This window comes from Terrapene carolina, unplaced genomic scaffold (assembly GCF_002925995.2).
Source record: "Terrapene carolina triunguis isolate 2854851 unplaced genomic scaffold, T_m_triunguis-2.0 Scaffold139, whole genome shotgun sequence".
Taxonomy (NCBI): Eukaryota; Metazoa; Chordata; order Testudines; family Emydidae; genus Terrapene; species Terrapene triunguis.
Window position 1 is genome coordinate 1657335 of NW_020664490.1, and position 10068 is coordinate 1667402.

Here is a 10068-nt window from a genome sequence, read left to right on the forward strand (position 1 = left end):
ACCTCCCACCCCTTTTGCCCACTTGATCCTTCCTAAATAGGTTATAATGATTGATTTTAACATTCCACTAATGTGAATCATCCCACCAAGTTTCAGTAATCCCAACTAGATCAAATTTATGCTCATAAAATCAGCAATTCCATCATACACATAAGTGAAAATATACAAAGGGAACCGCCTTGGAATATGCTGTCCGCCGATTACTTAGTGATATGTGAATAAGATTGTGAGACCCTGCAAACCAACCTTGAACAGTGGCAACACAGTTTTGAGCAGGTGAGACTTAGAGTGAACATTGGTAAAACTGAGGCTATGATAACAGAGGGGGGGGACCCACCATAAAGGATATTACCAGCAAAGAGCTAAGTAGAGTGTAAGAATTTACATACCTAGGATCAATTGTTGAGGATAATGGTGCCCTCCTGTGTGATGTCCAGCATTGTATTAAAGCTTCTTGGTGCAAACGACAGGAGCTGACTTCAGTTTTCTATGACAAAAAGAGGCCAATAAAAGTTAAAAAGCACGTTGTATAAAACTGTAATTTGACTCATCTTAATGTATGGAACAGAGACTTAGCCAACCACAAGAAAATAAATCAGAATGTTCTCCACCACGGAGATGTAGCTGCTGAGATGGTCAAATGGTTGGACGCTCCATGATAGGAAACAACATGAAATTGTGAGGAGCCTAATGCAAATTGCCCCAATTGAAGCTAAATTGAGGGAGGCTAGGCTACATTGATATGGACATGTCCAGCAGAGACCCAAGAGTTATATTTATAAGATGGCCCTTCCCATGATCTTGGATGGAAGACGACTACAGGAGGAGACCAAAGACTTGGTACCTGGATAGGATATCAGTGGACCTTAGAGAGACCAATTTGCACAACAGTCAGGCATACAATCATGAGTTTTGGAAGAAGGCTATAAAAGTCGCCGACGCCAAATAGGGGCGTGGCAAGAGAGAAGAAGAAAAAGGGAATAAAGAGCACCTAGATTTCTGAGTGAATGAGTTTTCTATTTTTGTTTGCTCTGTCATTATCCGAGATCATCCACTTGATAATATATAAGCATGTATCACTTTCCAGGATATGAGAGAAAACATTACTGCAGAAGCCACCCCAAGGCAGACAATAGAAAAAGGAACATAGGCCCAGATCCACAAATATATTTAAGCTCCTAACAGTTAAGAGCCTAAATATCTTTGTGGATCTGGGCCAAAATACTTACTAGTGAAAAGGAAGATATTAACAACCTGCTACCGTCGGAGGTAAAAGAACAACACTGGAGCTCCGGCTGTTGCTGGAGCCAGGCCAACTACCAGGAAGGTGTGCTGGAAAAGGCTCATTTAAAGGGAAAACCCAAAGAAAGGCTTTAATTGATAACCATGCAGTTAGAAAGCAGGTAGCTTGTAGGGGAAAGACATTGAAGTTCAATCTTTCTGAGAGTTGGGAACAGGTGAAAGGCAGCCTGAGCTTGCCAAAAGTAGAGCACAGCATGCTCAGGCTAGTACATCATTCTTTTGTTATAATATATTGTAATAAACATTCAATCTTTTCTGGACAGAGCTGTGCTTTCTTTGCTTGAGGTTTACCACTGTACTATCATCTAGCTAGCCTGTCTTTTTTCTTGCCAAGTTTTTCCCTTAGCTCTTCTGCAAATTGCCAGAAAGCTAAGGAAAGGGAAAGGAGAATGTTGCTACATGCAACTATTTGAATGTGGTGTTAAATAGACTGCACTAAGAACCTATATCCTAGCTTTAGAATGGAAGGGAGAATGGAGCCAGAAATGGTTTGACAGAAAAAATTCTGCACAACAGCACCACCATCAGGTTTTATTAATAACCTCGAAATGAAGCGAGGCTGGTGGGAAAAGCGTTACTGATCAAGTGCTATCAAAACCTGACCTCCCAAGATGAATGAGTAAATGAATGCTTTTATAAATGCCATCTTGGTCTTTTTTTGTTTTGTTTTGTTTGGGGTTTTGTTTTAATTAGATTTTGTTTAATTAGATTAAAAAGAAATTAGTACTTTTAACTATCAAAATTGACTCCCGTGAGAACTTTTCTAAAAAGGTAAACCAGAAACCTCAGACATGGGTTGTTTCATATATTACCTTTGGTTGAAGTTCCAATAAGAATATTTTACATAATGGAACTTTTCAAGGTATTATACAAAAGAACACATATAAATGGTAATATCCAGAATTAATTCCATATGTGTGAAATCAAAATCTTTTTATGTAAAGCCATTTCATCTAAAAAAGTGCCTGAGCTGCATTGAGCAGAAAATTACCGTAAAATTTAAGATACAATTTATTTTAAATATATCATTTAAAATGTATATTTTCTTATCTTGGTCTACTATGCTACTATAAAATCTGAAGAAATGATACTTAATGGTACCTGACTTTAGAGTCCTGTTTTACCTCCTACAGTTTGTAACATACTAACAAAGAATTTAGTCCTGAATATACTGAAGTAAAATTGTCTGTGTGCTGGGGTGTACCTACCCCACACTGGTTCAGCAGAGGTTATCCACACTCTGTAGGCTGGGGCGGCCACTGGCCATGCTGCCCAAGGAGCCAGGGCCGCTATGGTGACGCTGGAGATTAGGCCACTTGGGCCGCCAAACCCCTATTTTAATTTCCCCACAACCCAGCACCCCTCTGACAGGGGTACCTACCCCACGACAGTCAGAACAAATTTACAAAACATTTTGTTACTTGTTTCAGGCTCTCAGATACAATGGTGACATGGTCCAGATGAGTATGCAGACATATTTCCTAAAGTAGAAAAGATACTTCTATTAGGGAAATTGCTTACCTATCAAGGTGATCCATTTCCCAATAATAATATATAAAATAATAAATAAATAATAATAAAGGCATCCTTTATGTTTATTCTATTGTTATTGCAGACAATACTTTTACAATTATTTAGTTTTTCCATTTCAGGCGCAGGCCCTAGCTATAGTCAAGACCTCCTACTTAGCCACATCCTGGTAGAATATGTGAACTCATATGCCTTTCAAGTCCTTCAAGAACTGACTTCCTTAAAAGAAATGAGGCACGGTAATGTTGTGCTGTTGGAATATCTTGGTTCTTTTCCTACTTTGACACAGACTTGCACTGTCACCTTATGCAAATCACTTAATATCTCTGTGACTTTGTTTCCTCATCTTTAAAATGGGGGATAAAGTAATAATATAGTTTCATAGAGTTTAAGGACAGAAGGGACCATTAGATTCTGTAGTCTGACCTCCTGCATATCACAGACCATAAATTTAATCCAAATACTCATATACTGAGCCTGATTACTCTAGTTTAGTGGTTCTCAACCAGGGGTATGTGTACCCCTGGGGGTACTCAGAGGTCTTCCAGGGGGTACATCAACTCATCTAGATATTTGCCTAGTTTTATAACAGGCTACATAAAAAGCACTAGCAAAGTCAGTACAAACTAACATTTCATAGACAATGATTTATTTATACTGCTCTGTATAGTATACACTGAAATGTAAGTACAGTATTTATATTCCAATTGATTTATTTTATAATTATATGGTAAAAATGAGAAAGTAAGCAATTTTTCAGTAATAGTGTGCTGTGACATGTTTGAATTTTTATGTATGAATTTATAAGTTTTTAAGTGAGGTGAAACTTGAGAGTATACAAGGCAAATCAGACTCCTGAAAGGGGTACAGTAGTCTGGAAAGGTTGAGAGCCGCTGCTCTAGTTGAATTAAAGCATTTTAGTTCTCAGGAAACTTTTTTTGTGCCAAAAGGTAGAGGACAGGAGAGACTGAGGTCTCAGCAATGCCAAAGGCCCCTGTGGTGGCTGGAAATTATTAGGTAAAATATGCCCAGGTGATCCCAGCAGGTGATGCAGGCTCCACACAGCAGAAGAGGGCAAAAACCCCCAACATCCCTGCCAATCTAACCTGGGGAGAAATTCCTTCCCAACCCCAAATCTGGTGATCAGTTAGACCCTGAGCATGTGAGAAAGACACACCAGCCAGGCATCTAAGATAGAGAATTTTCTGTAACACCTCAGAACACCAGCCCACCATAGCTGGTATCCTATCTCCAGCTGTGGAAGATCTCTGATGCTTCAGAGTAAGAAAGGGAAATAAATAAATAGATTACAATTGTGCATCGGGGGGAGAGGGGGAGGGAGAATTCCTTCCTGACCTCTGCAGGTGACCAGCTGAAGTCCTGAAGCATGAGATTAGATTACAGTGATTAACATTATAGTCATCAGTATTAGTATTCATTAATATGCACTGGTGGGCCCCACAGTGTAGAACTTGTTCCCCTTTAATATCCATTTTAGTCCCTCTCCCCAGTTTGAAAAAACCCTTGAATTTCCCTTCAAAATTTTATTTTAATTTTTTGTTTTGTTTTAACTGTTCTTCAGTGTGCCTTCTTCTGTACGGACCTCCTCAGGAAGGTTTCTGGTTCAATGTATGTACCTGTTCACACTGTGGATCTTTTTTTGGATTGGGATTAGAAGGAGCAGAGGGAATGAAGTTCTCATGTGTCATGGAGAGGCCATTATTTCCTTCTTTTTGAATCAAGGCTCACCTTTGCTCCTGTTAGAGTACAGGAGCAATTTTAATGGTCCACCTGATGGATTAGTGAAAGAGGATGGGTTCCAGGTATCTGAGAAAGAATGACAATACAATTCTCTAACACTTTATACGCTCCACTATCAAAATGGTGACCCTGAAATACTCCTGCCATTGCATCTTCCTCATAGATCACCTCAGTACACAGATGTTATCTCTCACAGGTCCGCAGAAGGAGGGAGATTAAGGTGCTGCTGGCAGAAATTGTGCTCTAAATTAAGCTGTGTGTGTCATAAAGACAGCTCATTTTTAAAAAATTATTAGGCTGTGGCTATGATAGCATCAAAGAGGTTTTTCCCTCCACCTCAGCATCTGTAAAGTCCCAAACAACAGAACTTTTCCACATGGTCTTTTCTCAGATACTAAGTTGAGTGTTTCTCATAGCATGGAGTTTTCCCAACTGCTTTGCCTACATGATAACTTGGATGCAGACTATATTGGTAGCTAAACTGATGTCTGAAAGAAACAAATACAATTTCTTCTATATTTGAGTTTTGGCCACTCACTAAGTTTATGGATATGCTCTGAGAACTTTAGGCTACAACCTACAATCTAGAATTGTCAACTGGTAAGGAGACTAATAAGGAAACCAGATGTGTTAGCATAAGACATCACCAATGCTTCCTTTACAGAGGGGAAGTTCTCACTCCTTTAAGAGGTGCTGGTAATCAGACCTGTGGTCAAGAAGGCATCTCTTGACACTTGTCCTCTCTCCAATGACAGTGGCTAGAGCTGCTTGCCTTTTAAAAATAAATACATAAATAAAGATTACTAGGCTGTTTGGTAAGGCAACTTTGTAAGGTCCGAGGCCTTTTTCTGCAGCCACATTAGGACAGCAGCCAAGCAACTATATGCCAAGAAGCAGAATGTCACATCCTCACATTCCCTCTAAATTAATCAAATTAATATAATATAGGGCTGTTAAGAAGTTGCTCCTGTCCTAATAGTACCCACCATCACCAGATAAAGAAATCTTAAGAAGTTTCAAGAAAACTTTGTTTGATAGCATTCTGTCTGGCAAGGAATCACTTATCACTTTATTCACTTTGTGATTGTGAAATCTATACTTCTTTATTGTTTTACCCTTATGGTCTCTACATCTCTATTGTTTATCTGTATGGTTTCTGTCTGTTTCTTTGATTGTTTCTGTCTGTTGCATAACTAATTTTGCAAGATTTAAATCAGCTAAGGTGGGGTATGATTGGTTAAAGAATTGTTTTACAATGTTAGGATTGGTCAAAGAATTATTTTGTAATACTTTAGTAAAGTGATTGATTAAGGTATAGTTAAGCACGACAAGTTTCACGATATAAACTGGCAACCAACTCCAGGACACAGCCCAATCAGAGCTGCCAGACCTCAACACCCTGCCAAATATATTGAGCAGAAGCTGGAGTCCCTGGATGACCTGATCCTGAATGGCCACAAGAACATAAGAACAACCATACTGGGTCAGACCAAAGGTCCATCTAGCCCAGTATCCTGTCTTCCGACAGTGGTCAATGCCAGAAAAAGTTTGTCTGCCTTATTGGGAGTGGTGAGCATTGTATGCTTAGCGTGTGCATTCTGGTTTGGTAACTGTTAATAAATAGAGGTAAAGGATATTACTGTTTAAGGCTCTTTCACTGGTAATAGGTCCCATAAGCCCCCTGAAGGTGACATCCTGAGCCTTAGGAATGGGGTAAGGATGGGTGCTCTAGAGCAGGCCTGCACAACTCGTAAAGCGGCGAGGGCCATATTACTCCAAAGAAAATAGCCGAGGGCCGAAACCCCCCGGCCGTACTGAAACACGCCCCCCCCCCAGCGCCACCCAGCCCCGCCGAACCCCATCCCCCCCCCAGCGCCGCCCAGCCCCCGTGTAAGCAAGCAGGACTCACCCCGGCGGCGCCTCCTGCTGGTCTTCTCGGGAATTAGCTCATCCAGCCGTTGGAGCGACCTCTGCAGGCCGGTGTCCCACTGCCGCTGGCTATGTGTCCCTCCTGGACCCTGGTGCCCTTTGATCTGGGGTGCTGCCCCCTGGCAATACCCCCACACTCTGGCTCTTGGTCTCCTCTCACTGGGGAACCCCCAATCCTCTAATCCCCACCTCACCTCAGTATAAGGCTACTGCCAGTCACTAACTAGCCCCCGCGCCCTGGGGTATATCAGCCACTCATCACAGGCAAGGTTGGGTTTGGACCTGCTGCCTCCCTCTATAGCTGGGCTGTCCCTCTGCAGCCCTGGTACTGGTCTTAGGCCCTTAGCTAGGTCCGCAGCTTGGGGGTTTTCCAGGCTGGAGTTCCCCAGCTCCTCTAGCCTTCCCCAGCCCTGCTCCACTCCCAGTACCCTGCTCAACTCCCTAGCAGCCAGACCCTTCTCTCTCTACAAGCAGTGAGAGACTTCCTCTGGGCCTCTGGCTCACAGCCTTTTTATACAGGCCAGCTGGGGCCTGATTGTGGCATGGCCCAGCTGAAGCGGCTTCCCCAATCAGCTCAGCTTTTCCCCTGCCACAGCCCTCCCCCAAGGCTGTTTTAAGCCCTTCAGGGCAGGAGCGGGGTAACCACCCTGCTACACCCCCCGAAACACATCCCCCACCCCAGCGCTGCCCGCACTGCGGAAACAAACCCTCCTTCCCCGTGCCGCCCCGCCGAAACAGCTGTGGGCCGAAAAGGAAGGGGTTTTTTTTGGGGGGGGGGGGGAGAGGGTGTGATACTTTATTAAGAATTTTTCAATTAAAGCAAACAATTTTTTAAATTATTTTAATTTTTTTTATGAATCATGGAAAAATGAAAAACACCTGTTCCATTGAAAGAAAACATTTGTACTTTTCATAATTATCTTGCAAATTTAATGAGAGATATTACATCTCTTTTCGGCAACAAGCTTGTCATATTCGGGGGTCATATTTGAAGTGGATATTTTCATAATGTCTTCCAAATGGTCGTCAGTCAGAGAAGAACGTTGCTTGTTTTTATTCATGTTCATGATGGAAAATGTTTGTTCACATATGTAAGTGCTTCCAAAAATGCTGAACGTTTTCAGTGCAACTTCAATAAGATTCTTGTATTTTTCATCGTCCAGACTTTTGTAGAAGTCCCACAGGCTGCTTTCTCTGTGCTTATTTCGGTAAACTGCCGAACATTGAAGTTCAATAACCTCCAACTGCAAATCTTGTGTCACTTCCTCTGGATCCACAGAAAAGGGATCTTCAATCAGCTTCAACTGGATGTCATCATCTTTAGACAAAGTAAGTCTTCTGTCAAATTCTTCAATCAAAAGATTGATGTGCTTTGCGTATTTTTCTCCTAACTCGGCGTGTTTGTTCTGAGGGATATTCTGTGCACAAGTGGGAAAGTGACACATTTCACCTTTTGACAGCTGACTTCTGAAAAGTTTCAATTTCATTTTGAAAGCTTTCACTGCTGCACACATTTGAAATATAAGTTGATTTTTTCCCTGAAGTTGAATGTTGAGATCATTCAGGTGTGCTGTAATGTCACAAAAGAAAAAGAGATCTTGATTCCAGGACTCATTTTCAAGCTCCGGGAATTTTATTGGCCCATTTTCTAGGAATTGTGCTATCTCCTCTTTCAAAGCAACGAAACGCTGGAGCACTCTTCCTCGACTCAACCACCTCACTTCCGTATGGTAGATTAAGTCGCTGCACTCGGCGTCTTCCCCTTCAAGAAAGGCTCGAAATGTCCTATGTTTTAGTCCTCTAGAACGGATGAGGTTTACAATGGAAACTACCACTGACATTACATGCTCAAATTTTAAGACTTTGCTACACAAAACCTGCTGATGTATAATGCAGTGATGTTTGGTTATTTGTCTCCCGATAAATTCTTCAAGAAGAGTAACTGCTCCAACATTTTTTCCACACATAGCTGGAGCACCATCAGTACAAATGGCCACCAAGTTTGTGAAATCTACTCCCAACTTATCATTCATGCACTTTATCACTTCACTGGAGATATCTTTTCCAGTTGTGCGACCCATCATGGAGCACATGCCAACAAGTTCTTCAGTAATTTCAAAGTTTTTATCAATACCTCTAATAAAAATAAGAAGTTGGGCGGTGTCTTTTAAATCGGTGCTTTCATCCATAGCTAGGGAGTAAAAGCAGAATTCACTGACTCTCTGCTTTAACTGATCACTTAGATTAGTAGAAATGTCAGCTATTCTTCTCTGTACAGTCATGCGTGATAGACTGACATTCTCAAATATTCCCCTCTTTTCTGGACATAACTCAGATACAGCAATCAACATACACTTTTTTAAAAACTTGCCTTCTGTGAAGCATTTCCCAGCAGCAGCAATTTCCTTAGAAATTTGAAAGCTTACTTTAGTAACTGTATCATTCTCAGTGCTCACTTTCTTGAAAATTTGCTGTTTTCCACTAAGGTTTTTCACTAAACTGGCTGCTTTAATTATTTTTTCATTTGGGTTCAATTTGGCGAGATTGGGATGTTTAGTTTCAAAGTGCCGCCGAAGGTTGTATTCTTTCGGAACGGCTAACGTTTCGCGACACACAAGGCACAGTATTTTGTCTTTGGAAACAGTACATAAGTATTTATTTGTCCATTCAGTGTTGAAAACTCTGTGCTCTGATTCTATTTTTCTCTTTTTCTTTTCACTCATGGTAGCCATTATGAAGCTCAAGATTTTGTTGAATAAATTCACACACAAGGAAAACACTCAGTCACACACAAAGAGAAGAGATCTCTCACGGCGTGTGGCACACTAGCAAGGCACTGACAGTGTGTGGAAGCCTGTAGAGGGGGAAAGAAACGGCGCGCATAGGGTAACCAGATCACAGCAGTAGAATAGGACCCGCCCCCTCCCTGCTCAGCCCCACCATTACATCCCTCTTTAATCCTCAGGGGTCACTATATTACTGCACACAGCAGTACCAAAAATTAAAATACTGAAAATGGATGCCTCCTTCCAGCCACCGACTCGCCGCTCGCCTCCTCACCTCCCCCCAAGTATAAAGCCTCGCCGCCACTACCTGCCCACCCACCCTCTCAGTTCGTCATCCCCCCATGAAATAAGGGGAGGGGAAAATGGGCACAGTTTGAAGGGATTTTCTGGGGCTATGAACTAAGCCAGGGAGAGGAAAGGGGAGCAGTGTGAAGGGATTGGATGTGACTGTCCAACACACACACACAGGGGCCGCAGGGAGTCCAGGGGGGTGGGGAGCAATGTGATAGGGTCCAGGGAGGGGTAAGGTCCCTGGACCAGGGAAGGGGGCAGCAGTCGGGGCAGGGCAGGTGCAACACACACACACACACGCAGGGCCGCCCGGGGGGGGGGGCAAGTGGGGCAATTTGCCCCAGGCCCCGCAGGATCCCCCATGAGAATGTTGGAGGCTCCACCCCGCCTCTGCCTTTGCCTTCCCCCATCCCCCGGTGCCTCAGTGCGCTGTGTAGGGTGACGAGATCACAGGGATGAAATATCGGGA

The 10068-nt window shown here is 42.6% G+C and overlaps 1 protein-coding gene across 1 annotated transcript in view; it reads right to left on the reverse strand.

The window, feature by feature from the left end:
- Positions 1-10068, reverse strand: part of LOC112112900 (sacsin-like) — a 138306-nt gene that overhangs the window by 113959 nt on the left and 14279 nt on the right. The window contains exons 2-3 of the mRNA XM_026653446.1: positions 2724-2783; positions 390-487 (exon numbers count right to left, since the gene is read on the reverse strand). The gene's annotated coding sequence lies outside the window, so the exon portion shown is untranslated. The remainder of the gene's footprint in view (positions 1-389; positions 488-2723; positions 2784-10068) is intronic.